The sequence below is a fragment of the Bufo bufo genome, chromosome 8 (assembly GCF_905171765.1).
Source record: "Bufo bufo chromosome 8, aBufBuf1.1, whole genome shotgun sequence".
In the NCBI taxonomy this organism is placed as follows: Eukaryota; Metazoa; Chordata; class Amphibia; order Anura; family Bufonidae; genus Bufo; species Bufo bufo.
Genome location: NC_053396.1, coordinates 199,851,210 through 199,873,863, shown reverse-complemented (window position 1 = coordinate 199,873,863; position 22,654 = coordinate 199,851,210). Strand labels below are relative to the sequence as shown.

At 47.3% G+C, this 22,654-nt stretch overlaps 1 protein-coding gene across 1 annotated transcript in view; it reads right to left on the bottom strand.

Annotated features, from left to right (window-relative positions):
- DDR1 (discoidin domain receptor tyrosine kinase 1) overlaps positions 1-11,906 on the bottom strand; it is a 56,628-nt gene extending 44,722 nt beyond the window's left edge. Inside the window, exon 1 of the mRNA XM_040442165.1 lies at positions 11,518-11,906. The gene's annotated coding sequence lies outside the window, so the exon portion shown is untranslated. The remainder of the gene's footprint in view (positions 1-11,517) is intronic.
- Positions 11,907-22,654: the final 10,748 nt, after the last annotated feature.

Here is a 22,654-nt window from a genome sequence, read left to right as displayed (position 1 = left end):
CAGGTATGTACATATACCAGGTTCATGTTTTTACTGAAAATGACTGACCACATGTAATAGGCCTGTATAGTAGTTTCCATAGTTGCCCACGGTCCCCAATTTAAAGGGACTGTCCCTAATTTTCAGAGACAGTCCTGGCAAATTTGGCTTGTCCAGGGCCAAATAACTGGATGGGTTTGGGGGACGTTCCCAGGGGTGGGGCCTACACTCCCCAAATTTACCAACAACAATGTTGGTAAGTACATTGTTTCTAATTGGAGGAAAAGTCAGTAATGGCCAAATCCACAGCAAAATTTCAGAACCCCTACAGCACGGTACAATCCATTACCGAAAATCCACAGCAAATAAGCAGCGTGCGAACGCAGATCAACGCTTATCCCTTCTTCCTTAGGCTTTTGCACCCGTAATGTTTTACATTTGTACATCCTGCTTTCCTCTCCTCTACGTGGGGGATAATGGGGTCCTAGCAGTCAGACCCCGCCAGTCAAGACTTTATTATCATCTCTGTCCATAGGTAAGAAAACATTGGGATGAGAAAACACCCTTCACGATAATTGTAGAGAAGAAGCCATCAGGCAAGTTCACAGCTGTCACACTGGCGGCCAAGAAGAACCTTTCCTTAAAGCGTTGCATATGGCTGTACGTCCGATCCATGGGGTATGGATCCAGATATGACACCTATAGAATTCTAGGAGCTAGTGTTGATCGAGCACCAAAGTGCTCGGGTCGAACAACTCGGGATGCTCGGGTGCTGCACCGAGCACCCGAGTATAATGGAAGTCAATGGAAGAACCCGAGCAGTAAACCAGGCACCCCCTGCTCTAAAGAGGGGAGGGTGTCTGGTTCATAGTAAAAGGTCAGAAATTGATGGAAACACCACCGAAATAGTTCGGGAACAGCATGGGGAGATGTCTGGATGCATCTTGGGCTCCCAGGTGGAAGAGGAGAAGGAGGATGAGAAAAAGAAGATTCAACCATATACCTTTGTTTGTGGTGGAAGGGGTGCATGGGAATACAGTGTATTCAGTACATTATAAACAACACATTTAAAGGGCCTTTATGTTCATCAGCTTTCCTCTGGTGGAGTCGAGAATCCAGGCCTTGTTCATTTTTATAAGAGTCAACCTGTCAGCATTTTCAGTTGACAGGCGGATACGCTTATCTGTTATAATGCCACCAGCAGCACTAAATACCCGCTCTGACAAAACGCTGGCGGCAGGGCAGGCCAGCACCTCCAAGGCGTAGAGCTCTAGTTCATGCCACGTGTCCAGCTTGGACACCCAGTAGTAGTAAGGCACTTAGGGATCATTGAGGACGCTGACACGGTCTGCTATGTACTCCTTCACCATCTTCCAAAATTTTCCCTCCTTGTGACACTAGGCCGCGCATCAGGGTGAGGGTGCTGGCGGGGTGTCATGAAACTGTCCCAGGCTTTGGAGAGTGTTGCCCTGCCTCTGTTGGAACTGATGTGTGTTCCTCTTGTCTCCCCTCCTCAGTTGGCCAAAGAACTACATACTCTGCTGCCAGTGTTGTCAGATGGAAATTTATGGAACAATTTTTTAACAAGGATCTTCTGGTATTGCATCGTTTTGCTCATCCTCTCCACCAGAGGAATGAGAGATGAGAAGTTCTCTTTGTAGCGGGGGTCGAGAAGTTTGAACACCCAGTAATCCGTGTACTCTAAAATGCTTATAATGTGCGGGGCGCGGGAAAGGCAGCCTAACATGAAGTCAGCCATGTGTGCCAGAGTACCAACAGGCAAGACTTCACTGTTGTCATCAGGAGGATCACTCTCAATCTCCTCATCCTCTTCCTCCTCTTCTGCCCACCCACGCAGAACAGGTGGAATTAAAATTCCATGGGTACTACCCTCTGTAGTGGAGGCAACAGTCTCCTGTTCCTCCTCCTCTTCATCGTCCATTCGCGCTGAGAAGACGAACTGAGGGTGGTCTGGCTATAACCCTGTGTAATGTCTTCCCCCATTTCCACCTCTTCCACATGCAAAGCGTCGTCCTTAATTGTGAGCAGCGAGCGTTTGAGTAGACACAGAAGTGGGATGGTTACGCTGATAATAGCGTTATCGCCGCTCACCATCTGTGTTGATTCCTCAAGGTTTCTTAAAACCTTACAGAGGTTAGACATCAATGCCCACTCCTCGCTTGTGAATAGCAGAAGCTGTCTAGAAAGGTGACGACCATGTTCCAGCTGGTATTCCACTACTGCCCTCTGCTGCTCACAAAGCCTGGCCAACATGTGGAACGTGGAGTTCCAGCGCGTGCTCACATCGCACAACAGCCGGTGAGCTGGCAATTTCAAGCGCTGCTGCAGCGTTGACGGACCGGCTAAAGCTGTCAATGACACACACGCAGCGCACCTTCACCAGTAGCTCAGGCAAATTGGGGTAGGTTTTGAGAAACCGCTGAACCACTAAGTTTAAGACGTGGGCTAGTCATGGGATGTGTCTGAGCTTGCCGAGCTCCAAAGCCACCACCAAGTTACGGCCATTATCAGACACAACCATGCCTGGTTCAAGGTTGAGTGGCGAGAGCCACAGCTCAGTCTGGTCCCTTATACCCTGCCACAGCTCTGCAGCGGTGGTGTGCTGTTTGTCCCGTAAGCATATCAGCTTCAGCACGGCCTGTTGCCGCTTCCCCACTGCAGTGCTACACTGCTTCCAGCTACCGACTGATGGCTGACTGGTGCTTCACACGGATAATTCGGAGGTGGAAGTGGAGGAGGAGGCGTTGGAGCCACTAACGTAGGTGGTGGCGGAACCCCTGATGGAATTAGGGCCTGCAATCCTTGGTGTGGTAGCACCTGTGCCATCCCAGGGTATGACTTAATCCCGGCCCCCACAACATTCACCCAGTGTGCCTTCAGGGAAATGTAGCGTCCCTGGCTGAATGCACTTGTACATGTGTCCGGGGTTAAGTGGACCTTCCCAGTAACTGCGTTGGTCAGGGCACGTGTGATGTTACGGGACACATGTTGGTGTATGGCGGGCACGGCACACCTTGAAAAATAGTGGGGGCTGGGGACTGTGTAACGCGAGACGGCCGCCGACATCAGGCTGCGGCAGGCCTCAGTGTCCACAAGCCTAAATGGCAACATTTCCAGGGCCATTAATTTGGAAAGCTGCGCATTTAGTGCTATGGCCTGTGGGTGGGTACTTTGGTTGGCTGGGTATTTGCAATTGCGTTCAAATGCCTGGGGTAAGGACATTTGGACTCTGTGCTGGGACACGGAAGTGGATGTGGTCACTGATGGTGCTTGCAAAGGTCCAGGTGCAGGGCGGGAGGCATCCGGGCCTTCGCCTTCGACAGGGGATTGGCCAGCACGTAACACAGGGGAAGAAGAGGCAGTGGTGTGACTCGCAGACACAGATTGTGGACCCTCGTCCCACTTATTACGGTGCTTTGATGCCATGTGGTGGATCATGCTGGTGGTGGTGAGGTTGCTAATGTTCACGCCCCGGCTCATTTTGGTACGGCACAGGTTGCAAACTACTATTCTTTTGTTGTCCGCACTTTCCTCAAAAAAGTGCCATACTGCGGAACACCTACCCCATGGCAAGGGAGATTTCTGCAAGGGGTTGCTCCGTGGAACAGTTGCAGGCCTGTTTGGTGTGGCCCGCCTTCTCCCTTTTTCCACCCCACTGCCTCTTCCAGCCTGTTGCGGTGCAGCAGATCCTTCCCCCTCTGTACTGCTGTCCTCGCTCGGCTTTCCACCTTCCCAGGTTGGGTCAGTGACTTCATCGTCCACCACCTCCTCTTCCACTTCCTCACTCTGCTCATTCTCCTGGCTTGTTGACCTAACCACAACCTCAGTGATTGCCAACTGTGTCTCATCCTCTTCATCAACCTCTTGAGACAGTAATTGCCGTTGAGTTATTGGCAACTGTGTCTCATTATCATCATCCACCTCATTAAACAGTAATTGCCGTTCCCCACCGTCATCTTCTTGTGACTGTGGATGCTCAAGAGTTTGGGAATCAGGGCACAAGATCTGTCCCTCTTTAAGCGTGCTTGGCGAGAGGGCCAAATCAAGGAATAGTGCTTAAAAGAGCTCCTCGGAATATCCGAGTGTGGGCCCCTGTCACCCCGGGCCCCTGTCAGAGCAGCTGACTTTTCCTGCACCGGGTCCAGAGTCCTGCACTGGCACCTCTGTCACTGACCTGACATGAGTGACATTGCTCTGCCTCTCCACCTCCTCAGTTCTGATGATGGACAGTGACCAGCATCAGGATGGTCCAATGTGGGCGGAGCTCGCATATCCACGCCCCCTTTCCTACCCGCGATTCCTGCAGCCTGAACCTTCCATGCCCAGCATGATGAACATCATTTGGATTGCCACAACTGCAACAGTGATGTGAGTGGCAGGGGAACTGGGGTTATATTCAGGCTATAAGCTGTGCGCTGCGATTGGCCAGCGCTGCAGCAAGGGACAGGCCTCATACAAAAAATCAGTCCAGTACAACAGAGGGAGCGCAGACACCGGAGCCTATACCGGGCGAACGGAGCGGTGCCCAGACATACTAGTAAGTGCAGGGGGACCCCTGGGCGCCGCTCTGCCCACTGATATAGTTCGTTTTTAGTTTGTACACTAGTGAAAGGTCCTCTTTAAGAGAGGAGCAACATGTGGTGACACCTCAACAGTGCTTGGGGGACCCAGCGTAGCAGGGAGGCATTATAAGGACTGTTGACACAAAAAGGGCGTAGTTTAAGGACTGTTAGCGCTACAGGAGGGCACTAGAAGGACTTTGGCGGCGCTACAGGGGAGCATTAGAAGGACTGTTGACACTACAGGGGTCAGTTTAAGGACTGGGGGCACTACAGGGCAGCATAATAAAGACTGGGGACAATACAGTGGGTCACTATAAGGACTGTTGGCATTACAGGAGGGCACTATAAGGACTGTTGACGCTACAGGGAGCAGTTTAAGGACTGGGGGCAGTATAAGGACTGTGAGCACTATAGGAGGCACTTTAAGGACTGGGGGTACTACAGGTGGTCACTATAAGGACTGTGGGCACTATAGGGGCACTATAGTGTAGACTTGGGTCCCAGATCTTTTAAGACCCTAGGGGCGTGTCTGGAAATAAAAGGGCATGGCTTGGGGTAAGGGGGATGTCTAGCTCAGAAAATTTTCCTTGCTACACATGATGCTTGGCAAAAAGTTGGCCAGTTGATTTATAGCACCGCAGTGCATTGATGTGGCCAAAAGGCTTTCCAGGTATCAGGGTCTGGGTGGAACCGCAGCTTCCACACCCAGTATACTTATACACCTGTACAAACTGCATTACGGCATTAAAAACCGCAGCACGACCCCATGCGGCTTTAATCACACATCCGCAACCGGAGAATGCAGAATTTCTACGCGGTCAGGGCCTGGTACCTGGGTGAGAATGTAAGGAGGAGCAGATGCCCACGTACACTAGCGGACGATATGTGGGTGAGGAGGGGGAAGGGGCGAAGATCAGCTGCTTGGTGTGTCAGGGGGCGTGATGGGGGGACAGCTGCCCGGAATAAAGGAATCAGCAAGAACAATGGGGCGATTGTGAGGCACAGAGAGAGACATTGAGGATGCATGCGGCCACAAAAGCACATGGGGGGAGCATGGAAAGAGCAAGTGACAAGATGGGTGATGAGCCGGAAAAGATTGGGAAAATATGTGAGAGAGTTACAGCAGCGCCTGAGATAAGACGACGTGCGGGTGTTTGTACCAGGATTATACAGGAGTAATACAAGATTAATGCCGTGAGACGATTGAATATTAATCCCCTCATTTGTACTTACTGCATTCCTCAGCAGTCACTCATTCCTTATTGTCCCAACCCTTAAGTCTCACGTTAGTCCCCAACCCAGATTTTAACTTTCCTAGTCCTTAGAAATACCGCAGGGGTACACTAACACGCTACATGAGGTTATTTGATGGGCAGAAATAGACCGGCACTCGTCAACCTAGAAGGCGGCAGACTAAGGCTAGGTCTACACGACGACATGTGCCGCGCGACTTGGGGCACAACTACACTGCAACATATGTCACGCGACAATTTTTATAATGACAGGCTATGGTGTCGCACTGCGAGATGCGAAATGCTGCATGGATTTTTTTTTCGACTGTCGCGTCACAGTCGCAGCGTGTCACATGTCGCAGTGCGACACCTTAGACTATCACTATAAAAATTGTCGCGAGAAATTGGTACAACAAAATGTCGCGTGACAAATGTCGTCGTGTAGACCTAGCCTAATGCTTGGCAAGCCAATAGCACATGGGCGCGGGTGTCTAGGAAAAATTGGAAGTAGTAAAAATGAAACTTGTAAAACCTCATTCACACGTCAGTGTTTTGGTCAGTGATTTCCATCAGTGATTGAAGAAACCAGATGCAGGTTAAACGACAGAACAGGTGCAGACCTTTCTATTATACTTTATCTCTGTGACATATGAATTGCATCTACAACAACGGAGCACTGAAACTAGTAGACTGTGCAAGAACAACGGCACCCTGAGACTAGTAGACCTAGATCAACGGCACCCTGAGACTAGTAGACCTAGATCAACGGCACCCTGACACTAGTAGACCCAGAATAATGACATATTGACACTAGTAGTCCTAGAACAATGGCATACTGACACAAGTGCACCTAGAACAATTGTACACTGACACTAGATGACCTAGAACATCAATGCAAGACAAGACAAGTGGACACATTACAACTGCATATTGACTCTTGTAGATGTAGATCAATGGCGCACTGACACTAATAGCCCAGAACAGTGGGACACTGACACTAATAGCCCAGAGCAGTGGCGCACTGACACTAATAGGCCCAGAGCAGTGGCGCACTGACACTAATAGCCCAGAGCAGTGGCGCACTGACACTAATAGCCCAGAACTGTGGCACACTGACACTAATAGCCCAGAACAGTGGCACACTGACGCTAATAGTCCCAGAACAGTGGCGTAGTGACACTAACAGTCCCAGAAAAGTGGGACACTGACATTAATAGTCCCAGAACAGTGGCACACTGACACTAATAGGCCGAGAACAGTGGCACACTGACACAAATATTCCCAGAACAGTGGCATACTGACACTAATAGTCCCAGAACAGTGGCACACTGACACTAATAGGCCCAGAACAGTGGCACACTGACACTAATAGGCCCAGAACAGTGGCACACTGACACTAATAGGCCCAGAACAGTGGCACACTGACACTAATAGACCCAGAACAGTGGCACGCTGACACTAATAGGCCCAGAACAGTGGCACACTGACACTAATAGGCCCAGAACAGTGGCACACTAACACTAATAGGCCCAGAACAGTGGCACACTAATACTAATAGGCCCAGAACAGTGGCACACTGACACTAATAGGCCCAGAACAGTGGCACACTAACACTAATAGGCCCAGAACAGTGGCACACTGACACTAATAGTCCTAGAACAGTGGCACACTGACACTAATAGCCCAGAACAGTGGCACAGTGATACTAATAGCCCAGAACAGTGGCACACTGACACTAATAGTCCTAGGACAGTGGCACACTGACACTAATAGCCCAGAACAGTGGCACACTGACACTAATAGGCCCAGAACAGTGGCACACTGACACTAATAGGCCCAGAACAGTGGCACACTAACACTAATAGGCCCAGAACAGTGGCACACTGACACTAATAGCCCAGAACAGTGGCACACTGACACTAATAGCCCAGAACAGTGGCACACTGACGCTAATAGTCCCAGAACAGTGGCACACTGACACTAATAGTCCCAGAACAGTGGCGTAGTGACACTAATAGGCCCAGAACAGTGGGACACTGACACTAATAGTCCCAGAACAGTGGGACACTGACACTAATAGGCCGAGAACAGTGGCACACTGACACAAATATTCCCAGAACAGTGGCATACTGACACTAATAGTCCCAGAACAGTGGCACACTGACACTAATAGGCCCAGAACAGTGGCACACTGACACTAATAGGCCCAGAACAGTGGCACACTGACACTAATAGGCCCAGAACAGTGGCACACTGACACTAATAGACCCAGAACAGTGGCATGCTGACACTCATAGGCCCAGAACAGTGGCACACTGACACTAATAGGCCCAGAACAGTGGCACACTAACACTAATAGGCCCAGAACAGTGGCACACTAATACTAATAGGCCCAGAACAGTGGCACACTGACACTAATAGGCCCAGAACAGTGGCACACTAACACTAATAGGCCCAGAACAGTGGCACACTAATACTAATAGGCCCAGAACAGTGGCGTAGTGACACTAATAGGCCCAGAACAGTGGGACACTGACACTAATATTCCCAGAACAGTGGGACACTGACACTAATAGGCCCAGAACAGTGGCACACTGACACTAATAGGCCCAGAACAGTGGCACACTGACACTAATAGTCCTAGAACAGTGGCACACTGACACTAATAGGCCCAGAACAGTGGCACACTGACACTAATAGGCCCAGAACAGTGGCACACTGACACTAATAGGCCCAGAACAGTGGCACACTGACACTAACAGGCCGAGAACAGTGGCACACTGACACTAATAGGCCCAGAACAGTGGCACACTAACACTAATATGCCCAGAACAGTGACACGCTAACACTAATAGGCCCAGAACAGTGGCACACTGACACTAATAGTCCCAGAACAGTGGCACGCTAACACTAATAGGCCCAGAACAGTGGCACACTGACACTAATAGTCCTAGAACAGTGGCACACTGACACTAATAGTCCTAGAACAGTGGCACACTCACACTAATAGGCCCAGAACAGTGGCACACTGACACTAATAGGCCCAGAACAGTGGCACACTGACACTAATAGGCCCAGAACAGTGGCACACTGACACTAATAGGCCGAGAACAGTGGCACACTGACACTAATAGGCCCAGAACAGTGGCACACTGACACTAATAGGCCGAGAACAGTGGCACACTGACACTAATAGGCCCAAAACAGTGGCACACTGACACTAATAGGCTCAGAACAGTGGCACACTGACACTAATAGTCCCAGAACAGTGGCACACTGACACTAATAGTCCCAGAACAGTGGCACACTGACACTAATAGGCCCAGAACAGTGGCACACTGACACTAATAGGCCAAGAACAGTGGCACACTGACACTAATAGGCCGAGAACAGTGGCACACTAATAGGCCCAGAACAGTGGCACACTAACACTAATAGTCCCAGAACAGTGGCACACTGACACTAATAGGCCCAGAACAGTGGCATACTGACACTAATAGGCCCAGAACAGTGGCACACTGACACTAATAGGCCCAGAACAGTGGGACACTAACACTAATATGCCCAGAACAGTGGCACACTGACACTAATAGCCCAGAACAGTGGCACACTGACACTAATAGTCCTAGAACAGTGGCACACTGACACTAATAGTCCCAGAACAGTGGCACAGTGACACTAATATGCCCAGAACAGTGGCACACTGACACTAATAGGCCCAGAACAGTGGGACACTAACACTAATAGGCCCAGAACAGTGGCACAGTGACACTAATATGCCCAGAACAGTGGGACACTAACACTAATAGGCCCAGAACAGTGGGACACTAACACTAATAGGCCCAGAACAGTGGCACACTGACACTAATAGTCCCAGAACAGGGGTGCACTGACACTATTAGATACAAAAAACAGCAGGTGAGCACCAACAGACCCAAACTAATGGAACCTTTCACTGACACTAGTGGACACAACCCAGAAAGTGTTTGGCCATTATAATTTGACTGTCATTTCCACTAGGGACAAATGTCTAACTTGTGCATAAAAAAAAAAATCTGACCAAAGGGACCAACCACAGGACAAAATACTATCACCTATATTTGAAATTCCTTCCCTTAGACACGAGCCACGTGAGGCGGGCCGGCATTACTCGGAGGGGCTCCGGTAGTCACAATAATGTAACTTAATTAAATAAGACATGACCTCATTGTCACAGCTCTGCCAGAATCTGAAGGAGAAAAAGTCAAAGCCATTTACACATCAGCAGCAACTAACAAGTGTGGATGCCTTTACTATGTGCGGTGCATTAATTTAATTAAGTACAATATGATATATCTACAAAGAAGAATTAAAGGGCAAGTGGGTAGGGAACTAGTTAAAGGGAACCTTGATCAACCCTAAGACACTCCAACACAAAACTGAACTTAGAAAGCCTTTTTTTCTCGGGAACGCCACAACAAATTTTCACATTGGAATCATCAGGATCAACCCTATCATGTAATATGGATTAATAGGGTGGACCCTGCTGACAGGTCCTTTTTAAGACTGATCCTTACATGGCAATTGGTCATTACTAGATTTAAACATCATAGGGGGACTTTTTGTGATTTTACGCCACTTTTGGTGGGGAAGTAGGTATGGTTGGCTATATGGCAGATTTTTCAAATGTGATTTTTTTAAACGAAAGGCGATAAAATGTCGCAGTCTGACTCCAGCCAGGGGCTGATTATCTGCCGACCACAATACATTTCCATACATTCACTATGAGGACATCTGCTGTGCAGAAGTCAAACTCTCCCTCCGCAATCTCAGCTCACATACTTTGTAGTTTCTCACAATTTTCAAGACCTCTGCTTGCTGCCAGTGAATGTTAACATCCAGACGCTGAAAATCTGTCCTGATCACGGCTTCCTGGCGCCAGTGCACAATTCATTACTTTTTACTTGAATGGGTCTGCAAATCCGGAGATGCGGAATGGTGCGGAGCGGAAGCACGGAACGGAACCCTACGGAAGCATTACGGAGTGCTTCCGTGGGGTCTCGTCCCGTACTTCCGTTCCGCAAAAAAGATAGAACACGTCCTTTCTTTTTGCGGAACGGCCGGATCGCGGACCCATTAAAGTGAATGGGTCCACGATCCGCTGCCCCACGGTCTGAATTTGTGCATTGCGGACCGCATTTTGCGGGCCGCAGCACGGCCACGGGGCGCACACGTTCGTGTGCAGGAGGCCTAACTTTTTAGCCTAGGGTGTCACTTTTCATTTGGGGTACCCCTTTATTATTTTGCACATGTATGACATTTTTAGGATTGTCAATGACTTTAGAGGTTATTTTCCATATCCTGCACTGTATGAATAGTTACGATTTGTGCCCGCTGCCTCTTCACCCAGTCTTGCCCCCTGTCGCCTGGCCGCGCGGACAATCTGTCTGCTGTTCAGTCCGAGACGCTGCAGGCAGCATGGCCACAATTGTGTGTCATGCTGGCATCGAGTCGCACATAGTGAATCACTAAAACGCGTGGTTACAGTCACCATCTAGTCCCAGTCTTAGTAGAATGAGGTGCATTGAGTAGCAAGCCCCAAATGAACATAAACATTTTTATGTGCTGCCCCCTAAACCAGGCTGCCCTGAGCATGTGCCTAGTCTGCCGACATGCCAACGTGGACTCTGCTATGGCAAATATGACTCCAATACATGCACTATTATAACCATTTATCTACTTACAACCAATATTGTCTGAAATTTCTTGATTTGCCTCGGCCGTTTGGTGGGGTTCGATGACAGGTAAATATGAAGTAGGCGGCGTGTTATAGGTTCTCCGTCGGTGGTCGAGGATCGCAGGGTTCAGAATATACCACAAATCCTATAGGGATCCAGAACAGAACAGGGATCAGTGCCCAGGTCCTTGGTTCGCTCTATGAATTTCCATAGCTCCTATTCCAGATGATCTGTCACCATCTTCTATCGAGAATATTTGGCCGCTTCCTAGCGTTTCTCCAGAATAATTGTAATTTTGCTGCATTAAATGAAGTTTTGCTTCTTCTGTCCCGTCCTGGATTTCATCTCCCCAAACAAGTCTGCCTTGGTGCTATTTTCTGTTGCCGTCAGTGTTCCTCACAGGCCTCTTCTCGTTCTCCCACTTCCCAAATGAATTCCCCCTCCTCAGTCACTGTGTCTCCGTGCTCCCCTCCTCCCTCCCACCACCTGTTGCTATAACTCAGCCTGACATAGGCTCTCAGTGATAGTGACACAGGCAGTGACCACAGACTGACAGACGCTGACATCATGAGACAGGTACGGGACGGTTCCTGCCCAAAAGGTATGTGACCTGCCGGAGCTACCGAAATCGGTCGTCTCGTTCCCCGCGACGAGGGGCTCCAAATCACTTCTCCGAAGAGGACTGTTGAAATAGATTCAATTGGGGGCATGGCTTAAAGGTGTGCACTTCGGGCCCTGGTACCTGAAGGGGCCCAAATAGGAATACACCAGTATTATAAACGGCATGGTAGGTGGGGGTGCAGTTACTTATTTGGAATCGGGGCTCGGGAGCTTAAAGTTGCGCTCTGTGTTCAACTTAAAAGATGAGGAACACTGGAACTCCCAAGAATTGAGGTGACCATCCTACTTGGAGAGGCAACAAGGCATGTGCGATCACTCTCCACTAAAATCATTGGAAAATATGGATACAACCCAGTCATTTTCCTCCAGCAATGAAGAATGGGCACCATCGTAGGGTAATGGTGGTTGGACCTTCTTGGCCAATCCAGGGGATATGCCATACAAGTCTGCCTTGTTCCCTGTTTTGCCCTCTTTTCTGCTCCATCTGGTTCTCCCTGTCGCTGCCATTAGACACTTTGCCGTGGTCTACTACCACCTTCCAAGACTATTTCAAGGACCATGAACTGTAGGTCAACCCTGATAGATACCAAAGTGCTCGTTAGATTCCATCCCTCATATTAACCCCACCAATTGTAGAAGGTACTAGAGAATCCAACCCCAGAAAAGAACATTTTTTACCCTTTGTTTTGTGAAGTTCTCAGTAGACATCTACCCACAAGGCCCACAGGGAAGGTCCTGGGTCCTCGCTGATGTCATAGAATGAATACGCAGCCAGTCATGTCTTATAATTAGTTATAGAGATATTTCTGGATCAGACTCGCCCGCTGGAGGAGACTGGCACAAGGGGGGGGGGGGGGGATTTGTGTGGAAGTATCGCTTCCCGATTTACTTCAGCATCTTTCATACCTGGACCCCCGCTGAGAAGAGAAACCTCACACTCTTCAGACAGGCCAGGACCCTGAGCTAGGCGACAGGAATTTCACACTAGGTGGGAACAGTAGTCGGGTTCCTATTGGCCGCGTGGTGGTTGACTCTCCGTCGCCTCTGGCTGCCGGTTGTCAGCCAGCTACATAGTACAATGCTATTTCTCTGATGATAGGTGCTCTGCAGTTGATTAGACATCATTTGTGGCCTAAAATAATCAGATTTGTAGTTCTTCTGATTACATATGGTTCACCACCATATCCACTGGCAGATGAAAATGTGTAACTATAGTGGAGCAAGGGTACTTTGGACCAAGGATGTTTGTGGACATTTGCCCCTTTTGCTACTAGTCATCAACTCACGTACCGTACTTTATTACACTTGGAAGGATTACGTTTCACTATGATTTATGTTGTAGTTTAATCTTATACTGTTTTATATTGTCGAACTGCGTTTGATATGTTTATTCTAATATATCCTGTTCAGTTGTGCTGTTATTGCACTATATCTGCACTACGGAAAGGGTTAATGCACCGATAGCTAATACTGAGAGATTTTGGAACTTTCTATCTATGCACTGAGAAGGTAGAAATCTTTATAAGGTGCTATGCAAAGTTTTGGAGGGGGAAAAACAGACACACCGGCCTATTGACTGTCTGGTTTAGCTTTGTTGTTAAGTCTTTAAGACTTTTGTCTGGGAAAAACTGCTTAGGCATTCCCACAGACTTGTATTGAAATGCTATACAAGTCTATGGCAGACTGAAATTGCAACTTTTTTTCTGTTAAGGCTGTGTTTCTCCACTCCACTCCTCCCACTAGAAGGTTCTAGTTCAGCTCGAAACTGTACACAAGGAGAGCAGTCAGAGTTGTCTGCAGATAGAGACCAGTCCTTAGTAAGTGAGACTCTGCCAGACTGCCTGAGTGACCAGAAGAAGACACTGAGATGAGGTCACCAGCCCTTTGGCCAGGGTACCAGCCTTCTGAGAGAGAGGGACAGCTAGCTCAAGCCTTTCCTCAGCACGAAACCTTCTTCTGCCCGGGAGGAGACTAGAGAAGCCAGCCCTATACCTCGCTTGTACGTTTTGAACCTGAATTCCTCCAGTAAAGAAGCGCACTGGTTTACTGCAGACCCTGATATTCTGTACCATTGGGGTACACCACAACTTACCATCCCTTCCGCAACACGTGGTGACAGCTCAACAGTGTCCGGGGGACACAGTGTAGCATTGGGGCCACCCCAAACCCGGCCACTGCACATCTGCTGACCACAACGATGACGTCACTTTAGATGACCCATCATCATGGGCTTAATCATATGCTAGAGAACAAAACATGACGACAACAAGGGGGGAACGAGGTGCTGAATTTTATCATTAATACTTACATTGTTTTGTACTTCTAGTCATTTAGAGATGTCTCGCACATGCAGCTTTTCACAAGGCTCCATTGTATGTGATTTTTTTTATAATTAAGGCAGCGTAAACTATTGTTGTCCATACTAATATTGTATGTTGGATGATAAAACCTTACAAACATGCCATTTCTTATTCTGATCCGTATATTAGTCCTTATTTTGATAAATTCATGAGAATGAGTCCTGCAGGGAGTGTGTGGTTTATTATATGCCTGCAGTTCTCCATCTGGCCACAAGAGGCTGTGATGAGCCACACTTCAGATTATAGATCATGATTTTCTGCTTCACGTTGTTGTGACACATAATAAATGTAACAAAGGATCAGAAAGACGCTGTTGTGTCTATAAATCTCCATTTTGCCGCTGTTCTTGTGCATTTTTTAACCTCTTAAAAACCAGGTAGTTCATCCTTTAATAACCGGACACAGTTCAGTTCAGAGATAAGTGGTGGTTAATAGGCTGTGGCTTTCTTAGGACGTCCAAATGACTGGTATGTCTTCTTCATCTTTTATTTTTTTTCTTCCTAAAAAATCTTTTGTGCAGTTAATGTATTCAGCTCAAATATATGAGATGTGTATTTTCAGCCTCTGAATGTTATCAAGAATGTTTCGATTCACTGACAGCAAGCAGAGGTCTTGCTGGTGGGGAACCGAAACTCAACGTCGATCAGTAATACACTATGGAGGCCCAGTTGTTATATTTGGCACTTCAGTGGTAAACATTGGGTCAAAATCAATCAATAAGGGCTCATGCACACGACCGTATGTATTTTGCGGTCTGCAAAAAACGGATCCACAAAAAATACGGATGACGTCCGTGTGCATTCTGTATTCTGTGGAACGGAACAGCCGGCCCCTGATAGAACAGTACTATCCTTGTCCGTAATGCAGACAATAATGGGGCATGTTCTATTTTTTTTTGCGGAACGGAAATACGGACATACGGAAACGGAATGCACACAGAGTAACTTCCGTTTTTTTGCGGACCCATTGAAATGAATGGTTCCATATACGGTCCGACAGAAAAACCAAACACGGAAATAATATACGTTCGTGTGCATGAGCCCTAACTCAGACGACCGCGGTCTCAGCTTTTTGGTCTATATCAGATCCCATCAGGACATTTCACTATAAGGTGTCGCCCCCTACCTTATATAACGGTAGTGTACTAGAATGGGAAATAGCAGTTTATCTGGACGCTACACACTGTCCTCCTTAAAGGGGCAGTCCAGGAGGATAGGCCAGCAATAACAGATTGCGGGAGTCTGACACCCTGCACCCTGTTGTGAAGTAGCTCCGGCACCAGAACGACCCCGTTCCGTCCATTATGTAGAGGACAGAGCCGGAAAACTACAGGGCCACTCCTATTGAAGTGAATGAGAGCAGCGCTGCAGTTACCAGCTCCATCCACTACACAATGGATGGAGCTGTGGAGTTTCAGTGCTGTCTTCTGGCTGATTGGCGGGGGTACAGGGTGTCAGACTTCTGTCAGTTGGTTATTGATGGCCTATCCCGACGATAAGCCATCAATAACAAAATCCTGGACAGCCCCTTTAAGCCGCCCTGTCCATACACAAATAACAGATTTCTGTGTACCCAAAGGGTGGTCACCCAGCCAGGACGTTAAGAGGCTGCTAGGCAACCTGAAGTATGACAGCCTGCAGAATACACGAATGCTGTCCACACACATAGCTGAAGACCAAACCATCGTTTGACCTACGTCCATGTTTTGTTTCTGGATTTAGATGCCCTCAAAACGGACCACACACAACATAAGGGCCTCGTGTCACCCTGTTGTGTATGTGGAGTATTTCTAGAAACTAACAATGACAGGTCATGTAGGGTGCCATGAATGAAGTGATGTGTCACCCATGTGGATTTACAAGCTGAGGTCCAAATTATGTAATGAGCAATAGTCATTCAATGAATCTAGGTCGGGACTAATATTCAGTGACTGGGCCTTTAGGAAGGGGATGGTTGCTTGGCAACTGCAAGTCCATGCGAGTGGCCAAAGGTGGTCATACACAGTGACGGCCAGTTCGCCGCGTTCGCCCGCGAACACATGCGGGCTGCCATCTTAACTCACAAGTCCGGCGATGCACAGGTAAGTCCTTACCTGTGCCTGTGGCGCGAGCCGGTCTGAAACAAATGCGGTCACCGGGAGCAGGCAGTTTCGAGAACAGCCGCTGGGGACCTTCATCGGGCTGTTCTCGGAACTGCTTGTTTTCAGACCGGCTCCCGGCACAGGCACAGGTAAGGACTTACCTGTGCATCGCCGGACTTGTGAGTTAAGATGGCAGCCCGCATGTGTTCGTGGGCGAACACGGCGAACTGGCCATCACTGGTCATACACATAAGATCATTGCCATCTAACCGCACCCACTTCGCTGGGACCAGCAGCCATCTAGTGCAGGAATCAGCAGCCTCCGAGAAACTTCAACTCCCAGCATGATCCATTCACTTCTATGGGGGTTCTGACAACAGTCAAGAAATTGTGCATATTGGGAGTAGTAGTTTCACCACAGCTGGAGGAGCGCCGGAGGTTGCTGATCCCTGATCTAATGTGTATGGGATTAGCCCAACTTTTTCTCACTGCACATACCGGTTGGCTTTCAACATGCCCAGTCCTTTCTTTATTCTGAAGGAAGATAAGCCGCTGCCTGAGTTGCTCTCACTGTTAACCCCTTCAAGGCGAAGGCCATTTTCGTTTTTTCCTCTGGGCGTTCCAAGGGCCATACATTTTTTTATTCCGTTCATATAGCCATATGAGGGCTTATTTTTTGCGGCACAAGTTGTATTTTTTAATTGCACCATTTAATATACCATGTCTTGTATTGGAAAACTGGAAATAAAAATTATTTGAAAAAAATCCACAATCCTGCCAAAGATTTTTTGGGTTTTTGATATTGTGGCGTTCACTGTGCACTAAAAATGACACGACGTCCTTATTCTGCAGGTCAGTACGATTACGGTGATACCAAATTTTTATAGTTTTTATTTTGTTTTACTACTTAAAAAAAAAAAACTCTCTTTCTGACTGGCATAACTTTTTTACACTTCCATCCACGGAGCTGTATGAGGGCTTGTTTTTTGCTGAACGAACTGTAGTTTTTAGTGGTACCATTTTTGTGGTAGGTATGACTTTTCGATGACTATTTTTCAATTGTTTTGGGGGGGTGACAAGGTGACTACAAAAATGCCGAATCGTGTTTTTTATTGTCTTTTCCGTTACATCATACACTGCACACAAAAATAATTTTTATATTTTAATAGTTCAGACATTTGTGGACGCGGTGATACCTGATATGTTTATTTTTTATATGTAAAATTGGGAAAGGGGGATGATTTAAACTTTAAATGTTTTTATGTTTTTAAAATTTTTTGTAAAATCCAACAAACGAGTAAGTGGGTGGTGTCAACGAATGCAAAGGGGGCATGACCAGGACTATAGAGCGGTGTGTCCAGAAATAAAAGGGGTGTGGCTTGGTGAAAGGGGCGTGTCCTGCTCTGAAATTCTTCCGACACATCTGCAAAAAAAAACAACTGGCAAGTATAGGGTATGGCCACCTGAAGACTAGATCACTGTGTGACTTCTGCATTGTACATGTCCCCATTTTTGGGCGTGCATTGATAAGCGTGCATCCCCAAAAAACAGGTTGTCCACAATCGGAGAGCATGAGGTGTCCGCCCCAAGATCAATCTCGGAATAGACAAACAATAAAGCAGATTGTGACCGCGCGCATATCTATAGGATTAAGGGAGACAGAATGTTTTCTATGTTCAGGAACTGTGAGCGCACTACTTAATTAGCGGTGACATAATCCTAATTAGATTTCATTGACAAGATAATTATACCCCGGGTTTAAATCTCGTAAACAGGATTTTATAGAGTTCCAGGATGTTACATCATTATTCTATGAGGACTTTAATAGGGGGGTGCTGAAGAAAGGCAGAATCTGTAGAAGAGGATGGGGGAGGGGGGAATCTAGTATTGGTTCCTATACAAATGTATGAGGGTGGTCTACAGGCGAGTAAGTCAGCGGTACAAAAATAACAACCTACGGTAAAATCGTTTACAGCCAATAAAGGGTTACGACTGCCCCCTCTAAGAGAGGGGCGTACAGTCAGTCTGCAGTACTATTGAAACAGATGCGCGTGCCCCTGTTTATTATAATGAAGGGTGACCCCCATTCTCCGATGACTCCGGGATGCCGTGTCGACCAGGACAATCTTTCGGCCCCCAAAAAAATAATTCAGCGCCTGTAAATGCAGCGTAAGACAGTACGAATTCTTGGGGCATTACAAGTGAATTCTGATCAATTAGACTGAGGTTGAGAAATGCGTGGTGACAACAGGTGACAAGGGAATAGTATAGGGTGGTAACAGCTGCCAGGAGGGGGAAGGAGAACCTACAAAGGGTTTCTATGGAAACAAAGAGCAAGCGAATCCTATATAATTCTGGGGTACGGCAGATGTCTATGTCAGAGAAACAGTAGAGATGTAATGTATAACATCAAGCGTTCTTCTCAAAGCCCAGTAACTCAGAGCTTCCAGGGTCACCATCAGGCCACGTTGTCACCTTCCGATAGCGGGTGAGGCCATTGCCCTCATTACTAATCCCCTTTCCTTTTACAATGACAGTGAAATCTCTCCAAAAGACCACCTCTTGGTGAGGACCACCCCCTTATCCGGACCAGATTTTCCATTCCACCATATACTTGGTCATCTTCTTTAAGTAGACCTCCTTGTGAAAGACCACTTTTCAGTGCAAGGTTGAGTGGTTTTCTCAAGAAGGTTTTACTATACTTTTTACCATATGCTCCTCTCAAAGACCAGTAATTCCGAGTTTCCATGGTCACCATCAGGCCACGTTGTAACCTTCTGACAGCGGGGGCGGCCATTGCCCTCATTACTTTTGCCCCCTTTCCTTTTATAATGACAGTGAAACCTCTCCAAAAGACCATCTCTTGCCGAGGAACACCCACCCCCTTATCAAGGCCAGATTTTTCCGTTCCACCATATACTTGGTCATCTACTTTAAGTAGACCTCCTTGTGGAAGACCACTTTTCAATGCAAGGTTGAGTGGTAGTCTCAAGAAGGTTTTACTATACTTTTTAACATATGCTCCTCTCAAAGACCATTAAGGCTGAGTTCACACTTCAGTTATTTGGTCCGTTATTCCCATCAGTAATTGTGAGCCAAAACCAGGTTCGGGTCAAAAACACAGAACGGGAGGAAATCTTTCTATTATACCTTATTTCTGTGGAGGCTTCACTACTGGTTTTGGCTCACAATAACGGATGGAAATAACTTACCAAATAACTGTGTGAACTAGGCCTAACTCTGAGCTTCCAGGGTCACCATTTGGCCTAGTTGTCAACTTCCGACAGCGGACGCATCCATTGCCCTTATTACTAACCTCCTTTCCATTTATAATGACAGTGAAACCTCTCTAAAAGACCATCTCTTACTGAAGACCACCCCCTTATTCAGACCAGATTTTCTGTTCCACCATATTCTTGGCCATTCTTCTTTGAGTAGATTGCCCTCATAGAAGACCACTTTTCAATGCTAGGTTGAGTGGTTGTCTCAAAGAGGTTTCACTGTACATTTTAACCCTTTACTTACAGAGGACCTGTAATCTCTCGTGACAGTAAAACAAATACTTTTAAAAATATTCACAATATCTGTTTTCGCCCTAGGCGTGTTCCTCTATGTTTTCTGACGTAGAGGTCACCAGCCCATTCTCAGGGATGTGTTGACATCACCAGCATGATAAGGCTCAAAGAAATGTTAAGTTCCTTCATAATGCCTATGGTTAAACAGTGCCTGTACCTTTAAATACTGAACTATGGAGCCATCACCGATCCGAAGATCAATCAACCTCATTCTCATGACTGTTCGGGGTTCCTACGATGACACCTGTACCAATGACACATTGATAGCCTATCCTAGAGATCGCCATAGAAACATAGCAGTGCCTTCCTCCACTATAAAGGGGTCATTTACTTTAGACAATTCCTTTTTATTACAAGGGCTCCTCAACTATAAGCAGATACTAGTGTGTCCTACTGCTGTGACCATGGGTGTAGCTATAGCCATAGCACTTGCCATGGGGCCCAGAGGCTGAGGGGGCCCCGGAAGGTGCAAGAACATTCTCTTTATTTTTTTGTGGGGAGTAACAATATGTTAGCTTTTTGCTATAAGGTGGGTTTTCTGATATATGGTGCTATTATACCTATCTGTAATTATTGCTACTTATGCTGCTGTTTTAATTTTCTTATACTAGGTGGTGGGGGCCCCTTCTTATTTTGCCATGGGGTCCTATAAATTATAGTTACGCCCCTGGCTGTGACCCCCAGTGAACAGCTGTACTCAGTGGTGGAACCAGGTAACTTTCCCCTTTAAAGGACCAGTCCTGTATGGAGACTTACATGGTATGGAAAGTTATTGGCAATGCTCCATAGGAAATGAATATGCAAAGAGGTACCTCCTAAGAAAGAGAACCATCCCACCAGCGCCACCTATTGGAAGTGGCTCCCTATGAGTCAAGAGACTACTTTCCAACAAGCCTTGGGATTTGGCAATCTGTTCTGGCTATAGTCCCTTGTTACATCCCAAGGCTTGTTGGAAAGTTGGATCTTGACTAGGGATGAGCGAATCGACTTCGGATGAAACATCCGAAGTCGATTCGCATAAAAGTTCGTTCTAATACTGTACGGAGCAGGAGCTCTGTACAGTATTAGAATGTATTGGCTCCGATGAGCCGAAGTTATTGCTTCGCGAAGTCTCGCGAGATTCTGCGCAATAACTTCATAATTTAATTTGTACTGCAAAAACCCATTTCCCGAACTCGTGTTCAGTTCCAAGTGGTATCTTGGAACCTAACCCAAGTTCGGGAAATGTTTTTTTACAGTACAAATTATTTATGAAGTTGAAGGAATAACTTTGGCTCATCAGAGCCAATACATTCTAATACGGTACGGAGCTCCTGCTCCGTACAGTTTTAGAACAAAGTTTTATGCGAATCGACTTTGAATGTTTCATCCGAAGTCGATTCGCTCATCCATAATCTTGACTAATAGGGAGCCACTTCCAATAGGTGGCGCTGGTGAGAGGGTTCTCTTTCTTGGGTGGAACCAGGTAGTACGTGTTCAGTTCCCCTGCAGCGCCCCCACAGGAGAAATAGTACATTACACGCAGATGTAACTAAGCTTCTAGGCCCTAAAGTAGGTAACCAGCCTCAGAACCTCACAGTCACTATGGGCATAGTTGGTAAATGAGACTTATACCTTCCATACCAGTTTACCCTACAGCCTCAACAATACCCTTCGGCGCTGTTGTGTTACATGACTCCCCCGCCTAACCTACCACCCGTGTATATGGGTGTTCAGGCCCACCAACCATTAATAGTCCACTCTTGTGATCCTCGATTCCAGTTTGGTTGGTACAAAATCAATATGAAAAGGTGAAAAAAAAACACTCAAGGAATACAAAGTATAATAGAAATGTGAGCAGCGAGTAATACGCCTTTAAGAAACGCCACATAGTGTGACACATGGCGCCTAGGGCAGCATTAACTGTACCTACAGCGCTGAATAGACCATGTGTTTGGACAAGCCTTTCTCCTCTCCTAACGCAAACATCCACAATCCACTGAAATGGAGGAGACCTGGAGACATTTCACCAAGACGAGACAGCTGATCCAAAAAATGCCAACTGTATAAGCTGCAAGTGGGAGGCGTAGAGCAAACAACCCAGAGGCAGCTGTAAACCCCACACGAGACTAAGGTCGGGGGCACACTTTTCATCATATTTCGGCCTCCCACGATATCAGCACACCCCTCTCCTGAAATACTCTGCGTCACTGTGGTCTCTGACTCCATGAGATGAGTAGACAGGTCACTGCCTAGCACAGAATCAGCAGACTCTTCCCCTGCCGCTGTCATCAGTCCCTTAATATGAGCGACCATGAGGGCCTCTGTCTTTGCCCACTTCAGAGTTTAAGAGGACCTCTCACCTCCCCTGACTGGCAACTACTTGCATCCCTGATGACTTAGCAATTCTTCCGCATCTGTTTCTTATGACTCTATGGCAGGGATGGACAACCTGAGGCTCTCCAGCTGTTGCAAAACTACAATTCCCAGCATGTCCAGACTGCCTACAGCTATCAGCCTACTACAGG